Source organism: Triticum dicoccoides, chromosome 7B (genome assembly GCF_002162155.2).
Source record: "Triticum dicoccoides isolate Atlit2015 ecotype Zavitan chromosome 7B, WEW_v2.0, whole genome shotgun sequence".
Taxonomy (NCBI): domain Eukaryota; kingdom Viridiplantae; phylum Streptophyta; class Magnoliopsida; order Poales; family Poaceae; genus Triticum; species Triticum dicoccoides.
In genome coordinates, this window is record NC_041393.1 from 62,329,094 (window position 1) to 62,344,953 (window position 15,860).

The following is a 15,860-nucleotide window of genomic DNA, read 5'->3' on the forward strand; positions in this document are numbered from 1 at the left end:
GGTAAACATGTGATGTGTCTGCTTGTTTCTCTTTTAGAATGCGGACAAAATATTGGAGAACAATACCGCGTTATCCAGTGGTAAAGGAAGTAATGCAGATAAGATTCAAGATAGTGAGACATCCTTGTTGGTCTCCAAGAAAGCTGATAAAAACTATCTTGACGACAACGAGGGAACCCAAAAGTCCTGTCTTGATGTAGTGTTCGAGTTACTGGCCACTACTGCTGGCACAAGCTCTTCAAACTCGCTGCCTGAATCAGTTCGTCTTCTTGAGTCTCAACTTCAAGTTGAAAGACATCGATCAGATGTGCTGCGACAGGAAGCTGAAGGACTGAGGAAGTCCCTGCAGAATTCAGATGCATATTTTCTGGTGCAACAGCAAGCGCTGGAGGATTTAAGCGCCAAACAAGAGAAAGTTAATAAGCTTGCTAAGCATCTTGCCAGCATTAGGGGTACCCAGGATATTGTTTCTTGAGATCTTCTGAAGTGGTTTCAGTTCTGGATTTGTTTTGTTGCGGCGTTGGTCGCCAACTTTGACAACCAGTGTATATGATATGCTGCTTTGTTCCCTATATTTGCGCTGGTGGCGAACTTTGATGCCCAATGGATGTAATATGTGTAACAGCCGTGATAGCCTAGCATAAGTTGCTTGCTTATTTATTTCCTTGTTGTCTTGTTTATTTGTTTGCTTTTAGTCAGTGCAATTCTTTTTAAAACTAGGCCACAATAACCATGGGCTAATATTTACTGTAGTGACACTGGGCCTCCTATGGGCCGTAGAAACCGTGGGCCTTCTACAGGCCGTAGAAACAGTAGGCCTTCCATGGGCCATAGAAACAATGGGCCTTCTATGGGCCGTAGAAACAATGGGCCTTCTATGGGCCATAGAAACAATGGGCCTTCTACGGGCCGTATCATCAACGGGCCTTCTATGGGCCGTATGACCATAACGGGTCATCGTTAATAGGCCGTATTTGATGATGCTATGAAAACGGCCCAATGTATTAATGGACCACAAACGGGCCGATGTAACCACGTGCTGAATTTGGCCCACAAGCAGAAAATGACAGTAAGGGGCCGTAAGTAAACGAATGCTGGAAATGAGCCCAAGAATAAATGGGCTCTGAGAAGGCCGAAAGATAACATTTGCTGGAAACGGCCCAACTAAATAACGGACCCTTAATGGGTATAAAGTGATATACTGTTCATTACGGGCCAGTTTCACCATGGGCCGTTAATGGGTGTAAAGTGATACACTGTTCATTGCGGGCAGTTTCACCACAGGCCGTTAATTGGCCAAGAGTTACATAGGGCCTCATATGGGCCGAAAGACGTCGTGGGCCATACATGGGCCAGAAGTGAAAATGGACTGGAATCATATTGGATGGCCCAGATGACGCTACTGGGCCTAATTCGGATAGGGCGTAACGGGCCTTGGGTAAGAGTGATGTAAATGGGCTATATGCGAGCAGGCCGTTAACAGGCTTTCCATGGGCCAGCCCGCCACCTTTTGACCAAGTCAAACGGGCCGGCCTTTTCACAGGAATGGGCCTCTGTTGGGCCGTGCCACATGTCGACGCATCATAGGCGCCTTCTGTCCAATGAGTGGATGACATCTGTCCCAACGGTGAGCCGATACGTGTTTCCTCTAGCCAATGATGATTTTACACGTGGAAAATCCCCATTGGTCGGGGCTGTTAACGGGTTATCGGATCCAAAACCCGACCCGATAGCTTAATGGCGTTCCGTTACGGTGGATGCCACGTGTCGGTCACCCTTGACAAAAGCACTTCTATGACGCGCGATTTATCGTCATGGAAGTGGACACTTCCGTGATGATAATTTTGGTAATGTCATGGAACACTTCTACGACAGCACAAGTATGACTATCTTGATTCTGTCATAAATTTGTCATGGATGTACATGCATGACAAAAAACGCGACCTACTGTGACAAACACGTATCATCACAGAAGTGTATTTTTTTTGTAGTGTGAACTCGATGAGCGCGCTTTCCTATTTAGGATCCAGGTTAGCACTGATAATGAACTGTTTAGATGAGTCGCCAGGACCAAAGTCAACTAGCTTGGTGTCGTCGACCGATTTAAACTTCATCACCGACTCATGCTCTATGGTTGGCTTTTTCAAAGACGTCATGTCCGCCGGGTCAACATTGTCCTTGTAAAACTTCAATTCCTCTGTTGCACTAATAGACTCAGGGTAAGCAGCATCGCCTTCCTCACATTCCAGGGCTATCTTCTGACTCCCATGCATTGTGATGGTTCCCTTATGACCCGGCATCTTGAGCTGCAGATAAACATAACACGGTCGTGCCATGAACTTTGCATAAGCTAGTCGGCCAAACAGAGCGTGATACAGGCTTTTGATTTTGACCACTTCAAAAGTTAAGTTCTCAGCCCTGGAATCATGCTCATTTCCAAAGGCCACTTCCAGCTCAATCTTACCCACTGGGTACGCCGACTTACCAGGCACCACTCCATGGAAAATAGTGTTGGACGTCTTAAGATTTTTATCAGTCAACCCCATGCGACGGAAAGTATCATAATAAAGGATGTTGATGCTACTGCCTCCATCCATGAGCACTTTAGTGAATTTATATCCTCCAACTTGAGGCGCCACCACCATGGCCAAGTGACCCGGATTGTCAACCCGGGGAGGGTGATCCTCTCTACTCCACAAAATAGGCTGCTCAGACCATCACAAGTAACAAGGAACTACCGGCTCAACTGTGTTCACAGCCCTCTTATGAAGCTTCTGGTCCTGCTTGCACAAACTGGTGGTAAACACATGATACTGTCCACTATTCAGCTGCTTTGGATTACTCTGATATCTGGATTGTTGCTGCTGGTGACCCCCTTGGCCGGATTGCTGGTTATAACCACCTTGATTATTTTGGTGGCCCTGAAAGCTGGAATTAGAGCCACCACCTCCATAACCCGGGCCATGAAAACCGCCGCCGCCTGAGCTGCCGCCCAGTCCATGATTGCTGTCAAACATGTTGGAGTTCTTGAAAGCCTTCATAATCGTACAATCCTTCCACGGGTGAGTGGCCGGCTTCTCCCGAGTGCCATGCCTTGGACAGGGCTCATTCAGCAACTGCTCAAGAGTGGGACCTGACCCGCCGGACCGAGGAGGCAGCCTCCCCTTACGTCGTTGATTGTTGCCCGACGCATTGGTGTTAGCCACAAACTCCGAGCTACCATCAGCCTTACATTTGTTATTGCCCCCTTGATTCACCGGGTTATGTTGCGGGCCCTCAGCGTTGCCATTCTTCTTTCCCTTCCTTTTCTTCTCATCGTCAGACTCAGGATCCTTGGTACTATCAGAGTCCGCATATTTAACTAGAGCCGCCATCAGCTGGCCATGTCATTACAATCGCGCTTGAGCCACCCCAGCTTCTGTTTCAGAGGCTCAAAATGGCAAATTTTCTCCAACATTAAGACTGCAGAGCCGGCGTCCATCTTATCGGATGAGTGTATGATTGCTTTGACCCGGCAAACCCAATTGGTCATGGACTCACCCTCCTCTTGCTTGCAATTAGTCAAGTCCACAATCAACATGGGCTGCTTGCATGTGTCTTTAAAGTTCTGAATAAACCAGGCCTTTAACTCTGCCCATGAACCGATGGAGTTAGGTGGCAACCCCTTCAACCAAGTACGGGCCGTTCAATCCAGCATCATGGTGAAGTACTTGGCCATTGCAGCATCACTGACTTCCAGTAGCTCCATGGCCATCTCATAGCTTTCAATCCATGCCTGAGGGGGTAAGTCGGCCGTGTAATTAGGCACTTTTCGAGGTCCCTTGAAATCCTTTGGAAACCACTCATTACGCAGAGCCGGCACCAAACAAGGTACACCCGCGGTCCTAGAGGTCACACCTGCCTCGATTGAAGTCGTCGGATAAACCGGAGGGGCTAATAAGCCGCCTGCTCAGCTTGTTAACACACTCTATCCTGATCAACCAAATTAAGAGCTCCATCCCGAGCCGGGTCATGCCCGCGCGGCTGGTCATGGCGTCAGGCATTGCTTGAAACAGCTGGTGAGTCCATGTGCCTGTTATAGCTCCGGCTCGGGCGGGGGGTCGAGTGGATCCTATCCCGGCTATGAGAATATGCCTCCTGCTGCACCAAGACTGTTTGAAGAAGTTCCCTGACCCTTCGTGTTTCAACCGCCGTTGGAGAGTCACCATCCACCAGGGGAGCCGCCAATCGTGCCGCCGCAGCGATCATGTTCTCCAAAGGGTTAGAATGATGACCCGGTGGTGTCGGTACATGCTGAGGCGGGGTAGTATTCAGCCGAGGGGGTTCCGTCACACGTGGTTGAACCGGCGTCCCAGCCCTGGGTGCCACGGCCTGGTTTATCTCCAGCGGGTTATTGGGGCCTGCCCCGGGCGTGCGGAAGAGGTTTCTAGGCTCGTAACCCACATGAAGACGGGACTGGTGCCTTCTCCTCATGATCTCATTTGATGCGTTCTGATCCATCGTGAGCTGGAAAGTCTGCGACTGAATCCGCTGAGCCTGAGCATCCAGAGCCACCCGTTCCGTGGTCATCCTGACGTCCTTCGCCACCAGGTCTTCTTTGGCTTGCACTATGTCCTGCTTTAACGGCGCCACTTCTACATCATGGTGAGCTTGATTTGCCAGGTTGACTACAACCGTTAGCAGGGTTGTCAACTTATCCATTAAAGCCATTAGAGCCTGAGCCGGTGAGCGCACAGGGCCTCCTACCCCGGCTGATGTTACCGCTGCTGACCCGGAAGTCATTGTTGCCACAGCCGTAGAGTTCTGCCCGGGTTGCATGCCAGCCATGAAGATCCCGACTCTGTTTGGCGGCTCAAAGGGGTCCGAAATACTGTTGCCATCGGAACAACCCCCAAGCCCGCCATCTTGCAGTTGATACAACAAATCGGTCTCTCCCGTGGACGACTCACCATCAGAGTAGATGGCCGTCTCACCGCCAGACACAGATCCGCCCAGGAGGGGCCGGGTTATACTTGCAAATATTCTTACAGCCCAAGACCTAGGATGTAGATGGCGGCTTAGTTAAGGGCCTAAGGCCCAGAGGCGACTTAAGGCCCGTAGTGATAAACCGCCATGTATGCGTGACTTGTATTGTAAGGAAAGAATAGTTAAGAGACCGAGCCGGACACTGTTTATGAGCCGGTCGGGACTCTATGAGCCGCAGGGCGTCGAGCTCTGTATATAAAGGGACAACCCGGCGGCGGTTCAGGGCAAGTAACATCAACTCGAGAGCTAGGTCAAGCAATTTGCTCCCTGGTTATCGATACATAAGCAATCCCACTCAAAACTAGATCGTAGGCTTTTACCTTCATCATAAGGGGCCGAACCAGTATAAACCTCGTGTCCTTTGTCCCGATTAACCCATTCAAGCTTCCTAGTTGTGATGGCTCCATGACTAAGTCCTTTCACTAGGACATCTGTCATGACAATTCCACGACAGTTGGCGCCCACCGTGGGGCCAGCGCACGGTGGATTTGAGTTCTTGAAGGGCAGCTTCGAAGGGCTCAAGGGATATATTGTGGGCCGGATGACCAACAGTCATCACGGTAAGCTCTACATCAACAATGCAGGCTGGGGCCCCGATGCCGGCTCAATTGAGTACGGGTACCGAGTCCCCTTCGGCGGAATTCACGCCTTCATCAGCAAGATCGGCGAGCCGAGCCCTGAGCCGGACATCTGCACCGACCTCGTCGAAACGGCTCAGCGTGCGAGACTCGCCCGGGCTCCGCTTGCTGTGAAGCGTGCCTTCGTGGGATGCATCCATGAAGGGTTCTCTGAAGGATGCATCTGGCGGTGAGACGGCCATCTACTCTGATGGTGGGTCATCCATAGGTGAGACAGATTCGTTGTATCAACTGCAAGATGGCGGGCTCGGGGGTTGTTCTGATGGCAACAGTATTTCGGATTGCTTCGAGCCGCCGAGCAGGGTTGGGATCTTCATGTACGGCACACAACCTATCCAAGACTCCACAACTGCGGCATCCATGACCTCCGGGTCAGCAGCAGCCGGGGCAGGAGGCCCTGTGTGCTCGCTGGCTCAGGTGTTGATGGATATGACAGATAAGCTGACCACTCTGTTAACCGCCGTGGTCAACCCGGCGGATCAGGCTTGACATGATGCGGAAGTGGCACAATTAAAATTGGATATGGTGTAGGCTAAGGAAGATCTAGCAGCAGAAGATGTCAGGATAACCGCAAAACGGGCGGCTCTGGATGTTCAGGCTCAGCGGATTCAGACACAGACTTCCTGGCTCACGCAAGATCAGAACGCGTCTAATGAGGTCATGAGGAGAAGATATCAGAAGACTCAGTCTCTACTCCCTCCGGTTTATGATCCTTGAAACCTCTTTCACACCCCTGGTGCAGGGCCCAGTAACCCGTCGTGGCTCTCCCCATGTACTAAGGCAGACTGGGTTGCAACACCTGGGGTTGGGGCGCCGGTTCAGCCACAAGTGATGGGGCCTCTCCGCGTGAACATGGCTTCACCTCAGTATATACCAACACCTCCGGGTCACTATTCTAACCCATTGGAGAACATGATAGCGGCGACAGCATGGTTGGTGGCTCTCCCAATTGATGGCGACTCTCCGGCGGCGGTTGAAACCCGCTGGGTCAGAGAACTTCTTCAGATGGCCTTAGCACAACAGGAGGCGTACTCATACAGTCGGGACATGATCCATTCGACCCCTCGTCCAAGCCAAAGCCCAAGTTATAGCAGGCACATGGATTCAACAGCCATTTCAAGCAACGTCCGGCGCCGTAACCAGCCAGGTGGGCATGACCCGGCGTGCCATGAGGCCTTTAACTTGGTAGATCAAGACAGAATACGTCAAGAGGCTGAGCGGACAGCTCATCAGGCGGCTCAGCAGTCAGCTAAGCATGCAGCTCAGTTGACGGCTTACCAGCTGTATCCGGCTTATCTGACGACTTCTATCGAGGCAGGTGTGGCCACCAGGACCGGAGGAGTCCCCTGTCTAGTGCCGGCTCTACATAACGAGCATTTGCCCAAGGATTTTAAGGGACCTAGGAAGGTGCCGAACTACACGGCCGACTTACAGCCCGGGGCATGTGTCACATCCTAGTTAGCCATGCATTAGAGTGTTGCATCATGTTTACTCATTCATCAGAAACTTGAAATGGGGATGACAGAACCCCCAGCCCCCTCTGAATCCAATTAGGGTTTACTAAAAACTTTTTCAATGAACCTGAAATGCCCTTCTAAAATGCCCATCATTTTTGTCTTGGTTCAGAACCTCTGCCAAAAGTGGTGCACATTTTCCTAGGCCAGCTTAGGGTTTTTGAATTAAATCATAAATAATTGAATTTGGGCATTTAAAATTATATAAAATATTTAAATGCTCAAATATCTCCAAACTAAAACGTTTCATGTTGGAAATAATCCAACTTTGGACCAGGAGTAGTTTGGTGATTTTAGGAGTAGCATAAGTATTTTATTTAATTCAACAAAGTTGCAGAAGTTAAAAAAACAGAAAACAGAAAGAAATGGGAAAAGCTTACCTGGCGCCTGCTCCCGGCCCACCTGCCGGCCCAGCCCAGCGCCGCTCCAGCGAGCTGCTTGCCGGCCAGGCAGAATGGCAGGTGCCCGACGGCGACCGCAGCGCGCGCCACGCACCTGCTCGCCGCCTCGCCGCTCCCTGCGCCCGGTGACGTCGTGGACCGGCCTCCCTCGCTCCCCCGAACCCCCCAGACACCCCCTCTCCTCTCCAGCTCCTCCCCCTCGCGCTCCCCCGCCATGACCGACGCCACCATCGCCGTGCCTTCATCGTAGCCGTGCTCCCCGCCGCCCGTGCGTCCTCTCACCGTGTCCAGGAGCTCCGCCGCTGTCCACTCCATCGAGCAAGCCGAGCCCCGAGCGCTCGCAACGCCCGAGTCCACCGCAGCGACCTCGCCCGAACCGCCGTCGCCGGAGATCCCCTTCAACGCCGTCGTCGCTCCGGTCCATCTCCGGCCACACCAAGGGCTTCGTCGCACTCACTGTGAGCTTAGCCATCTTCCCCTTCCTTCTGTTCTTGCTCCCGAGCCGTGTAGCGACCTCCCGGAGCTCAACCGCACCCACCGCCGTGGAGCTCGTCGCCGACGTGCTCCCGGTTACCCTCCGACCACTCCACGGTGTCCATCATGCTCACCGTGTCACTTAGCACCTAGCTAGCCACTCCCCGAGCCTCACCGACCCCTCTAGCGTCAAGTTCGTCTTCGGCCGAACCCCGGTGGCCGCCAAAGTCGTCGCCGGCGCCAACTCCGGCCACCCCGACCCCAACGGACTCCACCAAGAGCTGCGGCTCGTCCTCAGCTCCACTCCGGTGGTCTCCGCGACCCATTTGGTGGCCGAAACAGCCAAAACCACTTCCGCCGCCGCGTCGGGCTCGCCGGCGGCTAAACGCCGGTGCAGCCGACCCGGGTTTGACCACGGGTGGGCCCTGGTTGACTCCCCTGAGTCAATGACAGGTGGGGCCCAGCCCTGTTAATTAAACAGGTTTAGTTTTAATTAAACTTTAATTAATTTAATCACCCTGACATGCGGGACCCACTGTCAGGTTTGACCTGGACGTGTTCCGTTGACCTGCTGACGTCACACTGACGTCAGGCTGACGCCATAATTGATTTTCTGGAATTATTCTAATATAGGAAATTTTAGAATATAATTTAAACTTCAAAAAATTCATAACTTTATTTCTGTAACTCCAAATCAGACAAATTATATATGAAAAATGATCAGAAAAATCCAATCTATCCATCTATACTATTTTCATGCATGATTAAACAAGTTAACTTGATGTTTAATGCAGAATAAGGAAAAACACTTTAAAGGGCCATGTTTGAGTTTGAAATTTGAATCTTTGATTCAAATTGGTTCAAACCCTTCTGGTCTTAGTTGCATTAGCCCAACACACTCATATTGCTATGTTTCATGCATGCATCATATTGTTGCACATTGTTTGGTGATGGTTGTATATCGGTGTTCTTTGCGGCAGGATCTGCCCCCGAGGAGTATCGTGATTACCCTAACGAAGAACCGTATCAGTGCATCGAACCATCAGGCAAGCAACCAACCATTATATCATATCGATACAATCCCATGTTCTCGCTCCTGCTCTCTTTTACTGCATTAAGACAACGCGTTTCAAACTGCTGTGTGCTATGGTAGTTGAACCCACTTCCTCTGCATGACCTGTCATTGCCACAGTAACTAGATGAAACCCACTAGCATGTGTAGGAGTTGATTGAGCCATATGTATGTGTTGTTCCTACCTTGCTATGCCTGCTATGCTTAGAGTCGTGTCAGGTCTGGTTCATCTGGGTGATGGGCTAGAGTGAAATGATTATGTCGGTAATAAGAGTGGTGTGGTGAACACGATTTGGTAAAGGTATCGATGAGAGGCCATGTAGGAGTACATGGTGGGTTGTTTCATTGAAGCCGACCTTAAGCACTGAGATCTGTATGTGTGATTTAAGAATCAGCTACTACCATACATTGGGCCCGAAACCAATGGACCCTCTCGGCTTCTTATTCACCCTAGTTCTCCGTCCAGGAGTTGCAAGTAGTTTCTGGTGTTTGTAGCCTACTGGAGGCCGTGGACAGCGCTGACCGTAGGGGTGGGCTGTGATGCGGTAGGTACGTGGCCGGGTGTACCGAATACCCGTTAGGTATCTCGGGAACCCTGTTCACATCGTTCGGGGCCGTATGGGAAACCTCGGCCGGACTCCCTGCGGATGGAACCTGGATAGGCGATAAACCTAGACTAGAGGCTTAGGTGGTTAGGTAGGTCGTGGCCAACACCCACGTTGGGCTTCCGCTTGAAGGTTGCCGAGTACATGTCGTGTAAACGACGGTAAGTGGTGAGAGCGTGTATGAACAAGTACACCCCTGCAGGGTTATCATGATCTATTCGAATAGCCGCGTCCGCGGTAAAGGACTACTTGGTTGCCTATACAGTTCATAGACAAGTAAATGGAAACTACTAAAAGCCTCAAGATAAGTGTGAGTGCCGAGGATGGCTCTTCCGTAGGAAGACGGAGGTGGATCCTCGGTAGTGTATTGAATTGGTGAGTAGTGGACTCGTGTGCGCAAAACCATTTCGAGTTGGAGTCTCGTAGGTTAGCCTAGCCAAGAGTCAAAGCTGGCTTGCTGCAACAACTCCACCAACCCTTCTTGATAATATGCATGTATGTAGGATCTGATGTAAGTCTTGCTGAGTACCTTTGTACTCATGTTGCTATAATTTACATTTTTACAGAAGACGCTGCAACCCCTTCTGATGGGTTCTACATAGACGTTGACATCAATGAGTAGGCTAAGGCCCAGGTGGTGATCCTGAGCTTGTGAAGGACCTCGTAGTATAGCTAGGCTTTCCAAGCCTCTTTTATTTTACTAGTTGTTTGTACTCAGACAAGTTACTTCCGCTGCTGGTTTGTATGATTGTATGACTTGAATGCTGGGTCATGTGACCCGTACCTTTGTGTATGTTATGTATGGCTCTCTGAGCCTTAAATAAAGTACTTGTGTCATAGAGTCATGTTGTGATGCCTTGTTGTATTTGCACATATCGAGCATATTGTGTGTATGTTTGAAATGCTTGGTATGTGTGGGATCTGACTATCTAGTTGTTTATCCTTAGTAGCCTCTCTTACCGGGAAATGTCTCCTAGTGTTATCTCTGAGCCATGGTAGCTTGCTACTGCTCAGGAACACTTAGGCTGGCCGGCATGTGTCCTTCTTCGTTCCTGTGTCTGTCCCTTCGGGGAAATGTCACGCATTGAGTACCGGAGTCCTGTTAGCCCGCTACAGCCCGGTTTACCGGAGTCCTGCTAGCCCAGTGCTACAGCCCGGACCCATTTGCTGATGACCGACACGTTCGTTGCTGGGTCATGGATGCCTGTCCCTGTAAGTCTGTGCCACTTTGGGTTTACGACTAGTCATGTCAGTCTGGGCTCTTTATCATATGGATGCTAGCGACACTATCATATACGTGAGCCAAAAGGCGCAAACGGTCCCGGGCAAAGGTAAGGCGACACCCGTGGGGTTACCGTGCGTGAGGCCGCAAAGTGATATGAGGTGTTACAAGCTAGATCGATGTGACATCGAGTCGGGGTCCTGACAGCATGGATCGAAAGTTACAAGATGGCTATGGAGTTATTGGAGGTCAGTGATGTTGCGATGGCCAAGTACTTTACCATGATGTTGGATGGGACCGCCCGCACTTGGTTGAAAGGCCTGCCACCCAATTCAATCAGTTCATGGGCGGAGCTAAAGGCCCGGTTCATCCAGAATTTCAAGGATATGTGCAAGCAGCCTATGTCAATTGTGGATTTGACGAATTGCAAGCAAGAGGAGGGCGAGTCTACTTCCCATTGGGTGCACCGGGTTAAAGCCACAATACATTCATCTGATAAGATGGATGCCGGCTCTGCAGTCTTAATGTTGGAGAAAAATTGTCGTTTTTTGCCTCTGAAACAAAAGCTGGGGCGGCTCAAGCGCGATTGTAATGATATGGGCACGCTGATGGCGGCTCTGGTCAAGTACGCCGACTCTGATAGTACCAAGGATCCCGAGTCTGATGATGACAAGACAGAGAAGGGAATGAAGAACGGAAACGGCAAGGGCCCTCAGCACAACCCAACAAATCAAGGAGGTAATAAATGCAAGGCTGACGATAGTTTGGATTTTGTGGCTAATACTAGTGCACAGGGTAACAACCAACGGCGCAAGGGGAGGCCACCTCCCCAGTCTGGCGGGTCAGGCCCCACACTTAAGCAATTATTGAATGAGCCCTGTCCGAGACATGGCACCCAGCAGAAGCCGGCTACCCATCTATGGAAGGACTGTACGATCATGAAGGCCTTCAAAAACTCCAACGTGTTCGATGGTAACACTGGGCAGGGCGGCGGCTCAGGCGGCGGAGGTTTTCATGGCCCGGGCAGCGGTTCAAACCCCAATTTTCAAAATTCTCAAGGCAGACAAGGAGGATATAACTAACAATCTGGCCAGAGTGGTCAGCAACAGCAGCAAGGCGGATACCAGAGCAATCCAAAGCAGCTGAATAGTGGGCAATATCACGTGTTTACCACCAGTTTATGCAAACGGGACCAGAAGCTTCACAAGAGGGTTGTGAATGCGGTTGAGCCGGCAGTTCCTCATTATTTGAGATGGTCGGAGCAGCCTATTCTATGGAGTAGGGAAGATCACCCTCCCCGGGTGATAATCCGGGTCACTTAGCCTTGGTGGTGGCCCCTCAGGTGGGTGGATATAAATTCACCAAAGTACTCATGGATGGAGGCAGCAGCATCAATATCCTCTATTATGAGACCTTCCATCGCATATGAGGCTAACTAATAAAAGCCTTAAGCAGTCTAACACTGTCTTCCATGGAGCCGTGCCCGGTAAATCAGCATATCCAGTCAGTAAGATCGAATTGGAGGTAGCCTTTGGGGATGAATATGACTCCAGAGCCGAAAAATTGATGTTTGAAGTAGTCAAGATCAAGAGCCCATATCATGCTTTGGGCGGCCGGCTTATGCCAAATTCATGGCACGGCCGTGTTATGTGTATTTGCATCTCAAGATGCTAGGTCATAAGGGAACCATTATGGTGCATGGGAGCCGGAAGGTAGCCTTGGAATGTGAAGAAGGTGACGCGGCTTATGCTGAGTCGGTCTGTGCAACAAAAGAGTTAAAATTTTACAAGGACAATGTTGACCCGACGGATATGACATCTTTAAAGAAGCCAACCACAGAGCATGAGCCAGTCATGAAGTTTAAGTCGGCCGATGATACTAAGCTTGTTAACTTTGTTCCAGGTGACTCATCCAAACAGTTCAGTATCAGTGCTAATTTGGATCCCAAATAGGAAAGCGCGCTCATCGAGTTCACCCGTGAGAACCGGGACATTTTTGCATGGAAACCTTCTGACATGCTAGGTGTACCGAGAGAACTCGCTGAGCACACTCTTAATATTGATCCAAAGTTTAAGCCTGTCAAGCAGTTTCTTCGGCGGTTCAATGAGAAGAGGCGGAAGGCCATTGGTGAGGAGGTAGCCCGGCTCTTAGCAGCTGGGTTCATCATTGAAGTGTTTCATCCAGAGTGGTTGGCTAACCCGGTGCTTGCGATTAAGAAAAACGGCACTTGGTGTATGTGTGTGGATTACACGGATTTAACACAAGGCTTGTCCAGCTGATCCTTTTGCTCTCGCTCGTATTGATCAAATCATTGATGCTACGGCGGGTTGTGAGCGTTTGAGTTTTTTGTATTCTTACTCTGGTTATCATCAGATCAAGATGGCAGTTAAGGACTAGGAGAAGACGATGTTCATTACTCCGTTTGGAGCCTTCTGCTATGTATCAATGCCTTTTGGGCTCAAGAGTGCCCAGGCGACTTACCAGCGATGTGTGCAGAATTGTCTTCATAATCAAATTGGGCGCAATGTTCATGCTTATGTGGATGACATAGTGGTGAAATCCAGAGAGAAGGAGACCTTGATTGATGATCTCAAGGAAACCTTTGACAATCTTCGGGTTTACAAGATGATGCTTAACCCGGCCAAATGTGTTTTTGGTGTGCCTGCAAGCAAGCTTTTGGGTTTTCTAGTTTCTAACAGGGGCATCGAGGCTAAGTCGGAAAAGATCAAGGCCATCACCTCTCTATCCAAACCAGCGTGTGTCAATTACGTTCAGCGTTTGGCGGGTCGTATCGCTGCTTTAAGCCGGTTCATAAGCCGGTTAGGTGAGAAGGCCATACCACTGTATCAAATGATGAAGAAGACAAATAACTTCATCTGGAGTGATGCTGCCAATGCTGCTTTTGAAGATCTGAAGAGACAGCTGGCTGAGCCGCCGGTTCTTGCTGCTCCCATTGATAAGGAGCCCTTGTTATTATATGTGGCTGCTAACACGCGTGTCGTCAGCGTGGCCATCGTGGTGGAGCGCAAGGAGGCTGGCAAGGAACACCCGGTTCAATGACCGATTTACTACATCAGCGAGGTGCTTATTGAGTCCAAGCAACGGTATCCGCATTGGCAGAAGCTCGTTTATGGGGTGTTCATGGCAAGCCGGAAGCTTAAGCAATACTTCCTGGGCCACCCCGTCACTGTGGTTAGTTTTGCTCCTTTGGGGGATATCATTCAAAACAGAGAGGCCACAGGGCGAGTCACCAAGTGGGCCATTGAGCTTGGGTCTCATGGCTTAAAGTATGTGCCATGCACAGCTATTAAATCTCAAGCACTAGTAGATTTCATCAACGATTGGACAGAGCTGTAGATGCCTGAAGAAAATCCGGACAACACGTATTGGACAATTTATTTTGACGGGTCCAGGCAATTGGAGGGCTCGGGGGCTGGAGTTGTTTTGGCTTCCCCTCGAGGTGATAAATTTTTTTATGTGCTACGGTTGATGTTTCCCTGTACTAACAATGCAGCTGAGTATGAAGCCTTACTGCATGGTCTCTGGATGGCTAAGGAGATGAGCTTAAGCCGGGTAAGGTGTTTCGGTGACTCAGATCTGGTGGCTCAGCAGGTATCAGGAAAATGGGATTCTAAGGATCCTCTCATGGCGGCTTATCGCCGTGAAGTTAATGCAATTGCTGGACACTTCAAGGGTTATCAAGTGAGCACATTGGCCGCAGAAAGAACGAGGCGGCTGATGCTTTAAGCCGGAAGGGCTCTCAGTATAAGCCGGTGCCGCCTAATACTTTCTTGGATATTCTGCATAACCCTTCTGTCAAGTTACCTATACATGAGGACTTGGCTGTTCCTGACCCGGAAGCACAGTTGGTGGCGGCTCTTCATGTCATTCCATATTGGATAGTCCCATATCTGGCTTACATGACCCAGGGCGAGTTGCCTGAGGATGAAACCTTGGCCAGACAAATAACCCGGCGGTCTAAGTCTATGATGATTGTCAGTGGCGAGTTGCATCATCGCAGTGTTACAGGGGCGTTTCAGCGTTGCATCTCTCCTGAAGAAGTCCAAGAAATTCTTCGTGAGATTCATGAAGGGGATTGTGGTCATCACGCCGGGTCAAAATCCCTTGTGGCTAAGGCTTTTTGTCATGGATTCTATTGGCTGACTGCTCATGCTGATGCAGAGGACTTGGTCAGTAAATGTGATGGTTGTCAGAAGTTCTCAAGACGGGCTCATGTGTCGGCTCAAGAATTGAGGATGATTCCAATTACATGGCCATTTGCAGTCTGGGGGCTTGACATGGTTGGGCCTTTTAAAAGGTCCAAAGATAAAAAGACCCACCTCTTGGTGGCGGTTGATAAATTTACAAAGTGGGTTGAGGCTTAGCCAGTCAGTAAGTGTGATGCAGCTACGGCGGTTCAGTTCATGAAGAAGGTGATATTTTGCTTTGGCTTTCCACACAACATTATGACTGACAATGGCACTAATCTGTCTAAAGGCGCCATGGAAGAATTTTGTCAACGTGAGCATATTTGGCTTGATGTTTCATCAGTGGCTCACCCCCAATCCAACGGTCAAGCCGAGAGAGCCAATCAGGAGATGTTGAAAGGCATCAAGCCCCGGCTTTTGGTCCCTTTGCAGTGGACGCCGGGTTGCTGGGTTGAGGAGTTACCCTCTGTGTTATGGAGTGTCGGTGTCAAAACCGGCGGATCTCGGGTAGGGGGTCCCAAACTGTGCGCCTAGGCGGATGGTAACATGAGACAAGGGACACGATGTTTTACCCAGGTTCGGGCCCTCTTGATGGAGGTAAAACCCTACGTCCTGCTTGATTAATATTGATGATGTGTGTTACAAGAGTAGATCTACCACGAGATCAAAGAGGCTAAACCCTAGAAGCTAGCCTATGGTAT